Source organism: Natrix helvetica (genome assembly GCF_964273705.1).
Source record: "Natrix helvetica genome assembly, chromosome: Z".
NCBI classification, from domain to species: domain Eukaryota; kingdom Metazoa; phylum Chordata; class Lepidosauria; order Squamata; family Natricidae; genus Natrix; species Natrix helvetica.
The window spans coordinates 2,966,975-2,978,996 of record NC_138554.1 but is presented as its reverse complement, the minus strand read 5'-3'; positions in this window follow the sequence as shown (position 1 = coordinate 2,978,996).

The following is a 12,022-nucleotide window of genomic DNA, read 5'->3' as shown; positions in this document are numbered from 1 at the left end:
ACACTAGCATTTCCTGTGACTTTGACATTTGTGGCCAGCCTCTTTAGGGTCCTGTGGCAAGTGTCAAAGTAGAAGTTAAAGAAGTTCTGGTTTTAACAATGGCTCCATCTAGCAAAAGCATCAACAAAACGATTCAGGTAGACCAAACAGCTCTGGTTGAGGCTAATTCATGGCTCTCTTGCAAAAGCCCTTCAATAAATAAATTAACAGGACAGGACAGAGATGTGAATCTGCAGACAGAAGGAAGGATCTCTCTTATGCTGAATTTAGGTTTCTCAGAAATATGATCAAGAGTGCAGAGAAGAGCAACAGAGATGATATGGGGACTGGAGACTAAAACATATGAAGAACGGTTGCAGGAACTGGGTATGTCTAGTTTGATGAAAAGAAGGGCTAGGGGAGACATGATAGCAGTCTTCCAATATCTCAGGGGTTGCCCCAAAGAAGAGGGAGTCAAACTATTCTCCAAGGCACCTGAGGGTAGAACAAGAAGCAATGGGTGGAAACTAATCAAGGAGAGAAGCAACTTAGAACTGATGAGAAACTTCCTGACAGTTAGAACAATTAATCAGTGGAACAGAAGTTGCCTCCAGAAGTTGTGAATGCCCCAACACTGGAAGTCTTTAAGATGTTGGATAGCCATTTGTCTGAAACAGTATAGGCTTTCCTGCCTAGGCAGGGGGTTGGACTAGAAGACCTCCAAGGTCCCTGACAACTCTGCTATTGTATTGTATCTCCCTGAGACCCTCCAGATGTTACTACAGAATCCCAGCCATCACTAAAGACACACCTTGTGTATCCTATCACACTTGGCCAATAAAGAATTCTCTATTCTCTCTATTCTCTGTCATGAGCCCTGTTCAATATGGCCACTGCTAAGTGGTGATGGGAATTGTAGTCCAGGGATAATTGTGGTGTGGCCCGCCAGCGGCCAGTGGAACTGACAGCAGAGTTGGAGAGTGAGGAGATTGGGTAGGAGCATGGGCCAGTCCTGGGGGGCTGGGGAAAGCTCAGACGAGGGCTCTGCATCGGAGGCAGAGAGGGAGCTAGACAGCAGTGAGGCAGAGGAACAGCTGGAGCCTGTTCCCAGTGTGCACATGGGCAGAGCTGCCAGAAGACAAGAACAACTAAGAAAACAGGGTTGACTTAGGAGTAAAGGCACATGAATGGCCCCTCCTAGAGGAAAGAAAAGAGGAGCAAACGGGGAGTGGGCTTTTGCAGGAAACAATTCATTCCTTCGGTCATTTCAAGAGGGGGAAGTTCTGTTTGCGACTACTATGACAGACTACTATGCCTTGCCCTGCGTTTGGAAACTTGTTATCCGGCAGCTCTCCTAATGAGATAAGGTTCGTGTGGATAAACATTCCTCTGAAAGACTGTTTGCTAAAGCCTTGCTGACTGTGAATGAAAGGAATTCACAGTCATGTAAATAAAAGTGGTTTTTTTGCTGGGACCAAGACTTTGCTTCTTGCTTGTTAAGGAAGCCTGGGTCAGAACAAAATGCCCCATCCTTGGCTCTCAACAGGCCTGGATCTCCCTTGAAGAATTGCTAATTGTAGTTAGTAGAGAGGTTGAGAGTAATGGTCTACTTTCTAGTCATCAGAGGTATACTTAAGGCTCGACTTAATGACCATAAGGGAGCCTACTGTTGGGACTTTGAATCTGGGTTGTAAAGGTGCTTTTTTGAGGTCTGTCGTAACTTTGAAGATTCACTCAGCAGCTGATTGTAAGTCGAGGACTACCCGTAAAGACTTTTTTTATTTGAGAAGAGTTAATTTGGTTGTTTCTGTCAACTTCTGTGGGTTTCTCTTGGATTCTTGCAACACAATTCTGCTTATGAGCTTGCAACAATTTTTATGGGATTCTTATCAATTTCGCTTTGTTTCTCAGGTTTTCAGAGGACTCTTCCAGCAGCTCCCACCCTGTCCTGGGCACCTTCTCACCAAATTATCATAAAAGGAGAACACATCGAGTTAAAATGTTCTCCTCCAGAAGGAGAGAAGGGAGAGAATTACTTCTTCTTTCGCACGGATGAAAAGGGCGAATGGAAGAAATATGCAGAACAGGACGGAAATACTCTGCTCGTTCCTGCATCGCGAATGATTCCAAAAGCAAGCTTTTCTTGTTCTTACATTGGGAGTAGCAGGGAAGGCAGAAAAGCTCAGTCCCCAAGGAGTAATTGGGGTGAATTCTCTGTCATTGGTAAGGAACTTTCCTCTAATTTATAAAGTCTTTACATCACAGTTTCTCCATCTTGACAACTTTAAACTGTGTGGACTTCAACTCTCACAATTCCACATGCTCTTAGTTTTTCTTTCCCGTGTGGCCAAATCACGAAAGTGTCATCAACATATCTAAGCCAGAGTTTGGATTCAGATTTATCTAAGGCGTTAGTTTCAAAATGTTTGAACCATGTATAAGTTTGCGATGACGGGTGCTGGAAAAGGGAGGACGTTTTTTCGTTTTTTCTTACTGCGTTCTTGTGTTCTGTGATGCATGCATTTATTCTCCTGTTCGTTTGTCCTCTGTATGTTTCCAGCACCTTAAAGCTCCAGGACATGAAATGAATTTTGAAGGAACCAGGCTAATCTCCAAAACTGAACACTTCAACAAGAGAATAATTAGGGAAGCTATCGAAATAGAGAAACACCCCCACAATATGAATAAACGTGAAGATACCTCCCGCCTACCAGACATCTGGAAACCAACCCTAGTCAACAAATGAGCCCCACCCACCATCCAGGCCGTTACAACACGAAATAACAATGGACACACAGGCGGCGCCAATCAGCACCAATCTATCAAACATGATACAGCCACACATCCAATCAATCCACTTACTGAAACAAAGCCAGCACTCCACACACCCCCACCAAGATTTATAGAAAGACAGCAGCTCCGATCACACTTTAAGCCGAAAACACCAGCCTGAGGATGGCGAGTGAGACCTCGCCAAAATGTTGCCAAGACAATCTCAATCTTACACAGGAAAAGACCCGAATACAACAAGATCAGCATACCTACACCCATGAAATATATATATTATACATACATACATACATACATACATACATACATACATACATACATATGTGTAATGCAGAAATGTAATACAGATAGTCCTCGACATACAGGCACAATTGAGCCTCAAATTCTGAGATTTGTTAAGTGAGTTTTTCCCCATTTTACGACATTTCTTGCCACAGTTATTAAGTGAATCACTGCAATTGATAAGTTAGTTACATGGTTGTTAAGTGAATCTGGCTTCCCCATTGACACTGCCCGTCAGAAAGCTGCAAAATGAGATCACGTGACCCCGGGACACTGCGACCCCTCATAAATATGAGCCAGTTTCCAAGTGTGTGAATTCTGATCCCGTGATCATGGGAATGAACTGTGAGAAACAGTCCTAAGTCTGGAGGGGGAAGGTATATGGGTGAGATTTCAGGGATATTTCTGCCCCACTATTCAGGCGGTGAAGCTGCTCAGCCTAGATTTCTTCAACCTCCCGATTCCAAGGAGTATTTTCTAAGGAAAGAGAGCATGTTATGGTCTACATGAAGGAAAGTCCAACTGAGAACTCTGGTGAGGTTAGATGAGTTATAGGTGCCAATCAAGGTAATCCTGGGACAGCCTGAAGGACATTTGATATTCACTTCTTTTCCCCCTTTGGATCTATCTAGAGCCTTCACCAGCTCCCAGGCTGTCTACAGATCCTCCACATTCCCTGTATCTAGTTGGGGAGAAGATTGTCCTCTGGTGCTCAATTCCTGACATCACTCTTCAAGGCCGGAGACGCTACCAGTTGTCCCACATAAGGCAAAACAAGGATGAGGCCTCTATAAAGGATCTGGATTGGCATGAAGGCAACATCTCCCTGGTCCTCACAGCCACAAGGGAAGATTCCGGAGTATATAAATGCCGGTACCTAGAATGGAAACATGGGAGAAACGTCCCTTCCGTGTGGAGTTTTCCGGTCTCAATTGTGGTGAGAGGTGTGGAATTTTCCCCCTTCATTTTGAAAATGTGGTTTTCTAGAACTGGGGCTTTATTTATTTAGAGGCTGATTATGAAAGTCTGTCTCTGAGGTATTCACAAAAAGTCTCCGCCCTGAAGCAACGTTTTACACTCAGGCAGGAAAAACCAAAGGTATAAGTAGAGACTGGCTCGAAATCGGTAACGGTGAGAGGGACCTTGGACTCCTAGTGGACGATCATTTAAATATGAGCCAGCCGTGTGCTGCAGCAGCCAAAAAAGCTAATACAATCAGAGGTGGTATTCAGCCAGTTCTGACCGGTTCTGGCGCATCGGTAGCGGAAATTTTGAATAGTTCGGAGAACCGGCAAATACCACCTCTGACTGGCCCCATGGATTTGCTGCCTTCTGAGTGACAGCCGATTGGAGTCTTCTTCTGTTGCCCTGCACAGAATGGAACTGGAAAGCAGGTTAATGGGGCAGGGAGGGAATTGGGATTTTACAGTACGCTTCCCCCAGGAGTAGGGTGGAAATGGGGGTTTTGCAGTATTGTTCCCTAACCACACCCACAAAGCCACACCCACCAAGCCACATCCACCCAGCCACGCCCACAGAAGCGGTAGTAAAAAAAATGGAATTCCACCAGTGAATAGAATCCTTGGTTGGGACGACTCCAAGCAGCCGAAGGCGAAGGACTCGCGCGTCTGCTTCTCGCTTTCTCGGTGACCTCCCCTGAATCCTAGGGGGAGCACAGGGTGCCTTGGAGGGGTGCCCTGCCGCAGGGGCGGCTTGCTGGGACTCCCTGGAATGGCGGCGGCCGTGGGGGGGGGGTCTCCAGCTTTGCCCCAGGAGCCGGGAAGCGTAGGGGGTGCATGGAATGCCACCGCGTGCTTCGCCGAATACAGCCTGGAAGGAAATGACATTTGAAAGATGCAGCTGAAGCGCGGAGAGGTGAGAAGTCTCCCCAGGTCTTTTACTGTTTTTACTCTATTGATTGATCTGCATTTTTTTTCCTTGGGACTTTGTTTCAACCTTTGGAGGAGTTGAGATTGGAGGGGGGGATTTCCACCCCCCTTGGAAAACCGGCTCTTGGAAAATCTCTCCCTTTCATGGGAGAGAGAGAGAAAGTTTAAAATTACTTTCACTTCCCTTAAATAATGGGAAAACAATTTTCTTTTCTGACTACAACTGCGAGAGAAAGGGTGACTGAACTGATTCTTCTCTAAACTATGTATGGGGATTTTGATCTTGTTTCCTGACCACCTGTACTGGCTGAGCCAAGATGGCCAACTTCCTCTTTCTTCTTTGTCTTTGTAAATGAGACTCCTCCCTTGGAAAACTTTGTGGCTTTGAACTAACTTCCACCCCAGAGATCTCCAGGAGCCTCTTCAAATACAGGTTCAAATCCCAGTAAGGGTATGGCGGAAATTTTGGAATATTTTGACCCACCTATCTGCCTTAGTTTTGTATCAGAGGATTTATTCTGTTTTGGATTTGTTTGCCTGGTGATCTATCTCCCCTAGTCCTTCTTCCTCTTAAACTAAACATACCCAGTTCCTGCGACCGTTCTTCATATGTTTTAGTCTCCAGTCCCCTAATCATCTTTGTTGCTCTTCTCTGCACTCTTTCTAGAGTCTCCGCATCTTTTCTACATTGTGGTGACCAGAACTGAATGCCGTATTCCAAGTGTGGCCTTACCAAGGCCTTATAAAGTGGTATTAACACTTCACGTGATCTCTATTCTATCCCTCTGTTGATGCAGCCTAGAACTGTGTTGGCTTTTTTGGCAGCTGCTGCCCACGGCTGGTTCCTATTTAAATGGTTGTCCACTAGGATTCCAAGATCCCTTTCACAGTTACTACTACTGAGCAAGGTACCACCTATACTGTACCTGTGCATTCCATTTTTGTTGCCTAAATGTAGAACCTTACTCTTTTCACCATTGAATTTCATTTTATTAGATAGTGCCCAATGTTCAAGTTTGTCAAGATCCTTCTGTATCTTAAACCTGTCTTCTGGAGTGTTGGCTATTCCTGCCAGCTTGGTGTCATCTGCAAATTTGATGAGTTCCCCATTTATTCCCTCATCCAAATCATTGTTGAAAATGTTGAAGAGTACTGGGCCCAAAACAGAGCCTTGGGGTACTCCACTGCATACTTCCCTCCATGTAGATGCAGTTCCATTGAGGACTACACGTTGAGTGCGGTTGGTCAGCCAGTTACGAATCCATCTGGTGGTGATGCTGTCTAACCCACATTCTTCTACTTTATCTAGTAGTAGGTTATGGTCTACCTTATCAAATGCCTTACTGAAGTCCAAGTAAACTATATCGATGGCATTCCTCTGGTCCACTAATTTTGTCACTTTGTCAAAGAATGCAATAAGATTAGTCTGGCATGATCTGTTTTTGACAAATCCATGTTGGCTTTTCGCTATTACTTTGTTTGCTTCTAGGTGTTCGCTAATTCGTTGCTTGATTATCTTTTCCAGAATCTTTCCTTGTATTGAGGTCTGCTGATAGGTCTGTAGTTTCCTGGATCTATTTTTTTTTCTCCTTTTTTGAAGATGGGAACCACATCAGCTCTTTTCCAGTCCTCTGGTAGTTCCCCGATTCCAGGATCTCTGAAAGATATAATTCAGTGGTTCTGAGATCTCGTCTGCCAGTTCCTTCAGAACCTTGTCTACATATCCTGTGTTATGCGTGACTTCCCCTATTTTCTTGCCACTTGTATGATTCATGCACATGGTATGGCACTCACTATTAAATGCTTGGTTTTGCTTGACAGCGGGAGTGATAATCTTACCCGCACAAACATCTGTGTTACATGCATTGATAACCCTATGGTTTTTAGTTTGCTGGGGACAGAAATGTTCTGTATCTATTAGTTCTCTGTCCCCACTGTTCAGTTTAAATGTTTATCAAGAAAATCTGTGAATTTAATGCCAAGTAACTCAGTCCCTTTCTTGGATGGGTGCAACCCATCTCTTTTGTACAGTTTTTCATTGGACCAGCTGCAGGCATCATGACTAATAAAACGAAAGCCTTCTCTTTTACACCACTCCTTTAGCCACACATTAAACTGTACTACACACTGGCCCTTCCCTTTTTGTTTCTTATATACAGGTAAAACCTTTGAAAAGATAAGCCTACAACCTATACTAAGTTCATACCCCAAGTTCTGGAAATCGTTCTTCACAGAAAGTATATCTTTCTGGGACAGATCATTTGTGCCAAGATGTATAATAGCATCAACGTCACAGTCCTTACTTGCATTCTTGACTATCTTAAGAATATGCCTCTTTTCTCTGCTGTCAGTAGCACCCGGCAGACACCTGACCTCTTTTAAAACCTCCATATCCTTTCCTAAATTTACATCCCTTACGTTTGAATCACCAACCAGAAGGTGACTTCTCTTTTTGCATACCTTGCTCTCCTTGTGCAACTGATGTGTGATACCTGGTTCCCCTTTTCGCCTTTCCAAAGAAAGTTCTTCATTTTGGATCACGATCTCCTGCTTCTTTGAGTTATCATTATCACAACTACCTTGACCTGTCTCTTTAGTGTCCCCATTACGGTCAGCAAGGGTGCTATATCTGTCTTTCTGGGTCACAGCAAAAGCTTTGTGTTTATGGTTCACAGCTCTCAACCTGCCAGATCCCACGGTTGTCCAGACTGCTCTTCTCCTACAGGATCTTTGTGGCAGAGGGGGCTGATAGCATGGCATCTCCATAGAGTGGAATGGCTGAAGTACCTTTACCTTTACCTTTATTTCGATTTTTATACCGCCCCCTCTCCCCAGAGGGACTCGGGGCGGTAGACACCTAGTTTCTGCTTGGAGAGCACAGATGAGAGATTCTAGATAAGTCATCTGTCCATGTAGACTAGTAATCTGTTTACAAAGGGGACAGTATCCAAATTTGAAAAGAGTACTGCGAAAGACAGGTGCAAAACAACTATTACATTGAACTAAGCTGGTCATTTTGAAATAAAATAAAATCACAACCTCAAGCACACTAATCCAGAATGTACTATTGCTATTTTGGTTTATAGATATATGATTCGCGTGCCATTAGGCACACGGGCCCCCACCTCATTCTCTTTGTCTCTCTGACTCACCCCCTTCTATCCAGCGGCTCCAATCCCAGCTTCAGGAAGGTTCAAATGAACCATCCTGTGTGTGTCCAGCGAGAGCAACAACACCAAAAGGTTCCATTTCTCCCAGGATGGTGTGGAGATGACCTCCAGCCATGAAGAGCCTGTGAAGAGCAGCAGAAACTCCGGGCTCCTCACCCTAAATATGTCGATAGCTTTCCCATATGCCCAAAACAAGGAAAGCCTGGGATTTGCTTGCAGATACGAGGAAAACATAACTGGGCGCTGGGTCATCTCTCCTTGGAGTCAGACGTTGAATATCACAGGTGTCGGTAGCTTTCCTATATGCCCAAAACAATGAAAGCCTGCGATTTGCTTGCAGATACGAGGAAAACCTCAATGGGCACTGGGTCATGTCTCCTTGGAGTCAGACTACCACAGGTGGGTCTTTTCAGGGGGTGGAGGCATCTGCTGCTTTGCACCCCCTGATTTAACTATTTATTATACTCTTTATGTAACTGGCCTTGTGCTGGAGCTCAGAGGTTAGGAAGGACAAAAAAAGAACTAGAGAAACGGCTTCTATGAGATCCCACAGTACGTCTAGACGTGAGACTGAGGCAAGAGGAATCCATTTCAATTGTAGATGAAAAAGCATCTGAACCTTCAAGTACAGGGCATGGTAAAAATATTCCACCAAGAAATACATTTTAAAATCCTTCTTTTTTTTGTAGTTGAACCAGTTTGGAACCGAGATTTCAATTTGATTTGGAGTTATGCCCGGATGGCGCTTCCTCTTATAATCCTTCTGGTTCCTTTGGCCTTTTATTGCAGAAAGAAGAAGAGCGGTAAGTGAAGCCTTTTGGGTTCAAGGGTTCCCTTACTTGGAGTCCCAGATGTGGCTCCTGATGTGGTTGGAGATGTTGACTGAGAAATCCTCCAGGGAGAGTCAGGTCAGGATTTGAGAGGAATGGACAGACATGACATGACACTAAACTTAGTTTAGTTTAGTTTAGTTTACTTTATTGTCATTGCACCTCGTACAACGAAATGAAATGCCATCTTCAATGTACATCGTACATAAGAAAACTATCAAAAAAATAAAACAAAACACACATCCTTCGCATTCTATACAATATATAGAACATTGTACGTACATATAGTATACAAAAATGTATAATGTAAATGGTATACATTCTATACTATATCTTGGTATACTGTTAGGAGTTTTCGGAAGTCTCACTGTTCAATTCAAGGATTTCCCTTCCATGAGTCCATTTGCCTTGATCTCTCTGAATACCTTCTTCTACATTTCTTCATTTCTTTGGTTTCAACCAAAGAATTTAAGCCTTGTAGTACCCCTATATATTTCTTTTAAAAATGGAGAAGAATAATTCTCTTTATGGCCTTCAGCTTCACAGATCATACGTTGGTGAAGAAATTAAACTGACTTTAAGCCCGAACGAATATAAAGAAATAGTTGAAACTAAGTATCTTAGAAACCATGAAAGATTTCTCTAATCGAGTGTTGGAGGGAAAGTTTTAGGGAAGGTCCCAATGGGTTTCTCAGGAGGACCTCATCACCATCGGGAATCTGAGGTAGGAAACGACATAGACTGGGTCAGATCTGATGCCAAAGGTCAATTCTTCTTTCCCTTGATGGGCTAGCAATCTTTCTGGGCGATAGCAGATGGGTCGACCTTATTTATTTCTAAAAATGATGTAAAATGATGGAGAAATCCCATGTTCTCAAGAGGTTCCTCAGCTGCAGGCAGATTGAATGAGTGAACAATGTCCCTCTTTCACCAGAACCTGAAGTCATCTGCAGCAACATCCAGAATGTTTTCACTCTGCCTCCTCCTGGTCCAACAATGAAGAACCATCTTGGTCAAGAGGAAGAGGAGGAGATGATCTACTATAACTGCCTTTAAATCCTAACAGAAGCAGGAAAACCTTCCCTGATTGCAGCAAAATGTACCTCTCTTGGCCCAGCCTCTTATCATTAGGTGAAGATATGGACATCAGCCTTCAAGAATGAGGAGTTCTTGGTTCCTTCCTCCTTTAACCAGAGGCTAATTCATGGCTCAGTCTCTGCAGAGGGAATTTGGCAGGAATTGGAAAGCAAGCTAGAACTAAGGAGAAATTTCCTGACATTTAGAACAATTAATCACTGGAACAAATTGTCCCCCAAAGTTGTGAATGCTCCACATTCCACAACTGGGAGTTTTTAAGATTTGCCTGAAATGGTATACTTTTGATGCCTGAGCAGGGGGTTGGACTGGAAGACCTTCAAGGTCCCCTCCACCTCTGCTATTCTGTATTCCAAAATGATGAGATGCAGCTCAGCTCCAATAAATAAAATTTAAAAAGTCATAAATGGCAGAAGAGAAAGCCCATAAAAAAATGGGGAAATCTTCAACACCATCCCTATTCTGTGAATCTTAGTTATCTGTAGACTTGAGCCTGCTGGGAAGAGTTGACTTGCTGTGTTTGTAATTTCCTTTTTTGGTGGTTGTTTCTTCTTCTTCTTCTTCTTCTTCTTCTTCTTCTTCTTCTTCTTCTTCTTCTTCTTCTTCTTCTTCTTCTTCTTCTTCTCCTTCTCCTTCTCCTTCTCCTTCTCCTTCTCCTTCTCCTTCTCCTTCTTCTTCTTCTTCTTCTTCTTCTTCCTTCTTCTGAATTGGCACTTTAATATATTGGAAAAAGCAAATCTTTAAGGGCATGTGTGCTCCAGGGTTGATTGGTTGGCCAGGATTTTGATTCTTGAGGTCTTTCAGCTCCAACTTTGGCTGTGTTTTGGCCTTTATAAAAGGTTTAAAAAAAAGACCTTGATTTGGATAGAGAGATAAGCCTGAGGCATCAAACAACTACCTTGAAGCCTAGTTGAGGGGTGCATCTACCTGGTCATAGGTTTTCCCCTGCATCTACCTGGCATCCTTGCATCTACCTGGCATCTACCTTTTCCCTTGCATCTACCTGGTCATAGGTGAATCTTCATGCTTTGGGGGGGGTTTCACATCTGACTCTCAAGTGCGGGAGGGAAGATGATGGGGTTTTTTTCCCCCCTTCTTGGAAGTTCCTGTCCATGTTTGTCTGAAGCCACAGGAAAAGCTGCATGTTCTTCGGGGTGCTTAATGTCAGAGAAAAAAAAAGCAAAATAAAAGCTTAAAAAGAGATGCATCTTGTGGGTTTTCTTTTCCAATATTTCTTAGCCAGTAGACTCACAAAAAAGCTTTGTGCCACGCACAAGAATAAATACATATGCCGATTGACTTTCAACAAAAAGGTCTTGCTGAAGTAATATGATTTTAATCGTGGGTTGAGTCCCTTCTTCATAAAATTGTAAATTTAGGGGTGCAAATCAAGACCAAAGTCATAGATTTAAGCAAGAGTGGTTTTGGGGAACACTTTCATTCTACCATGAAATTCAAACCAAAATAAACTCTGTAACAGATTTTATTTTTTTTAAAAAGAAAACATTTGGCTGTTAGTTTTCAAGTCCAGGATATTTATTTGTGCTCATTCCAAAATCCTGGAAAACATATAACACATAACCTAATTTTAACTCTTTATTGAAATAAGATGATGGTTTGGGATGGTCCTTCAAACACATCACAATGAGGATTATCGTTCTGCCGTTTAAAGGCCCAACCAGCCATCTTCAGAACTGTTTCAGCAGAACCAGCTGCTCTTTTGCAATCTAAATTTCTCATGATGTCAGCGTTTCAAATATCATGCAGGATTAAATCAGAGCCCAAGGCAGAGCTATCCTTAAAGTTCATATTTAATAAGACAGACATGTTGGCAACAAACTGTGGAATCCCAAATCTAAAAGCTTCCTGGGGATCCACCCAGTTGAAAGTTCATGATCTTCTCTCCACGCCCATAAAGCCATCACATGGTCCAATCTTCTTCGGTCAACCTGGCATCTCCACCTAGCTGGTTCCGGTCAGGTGCAGA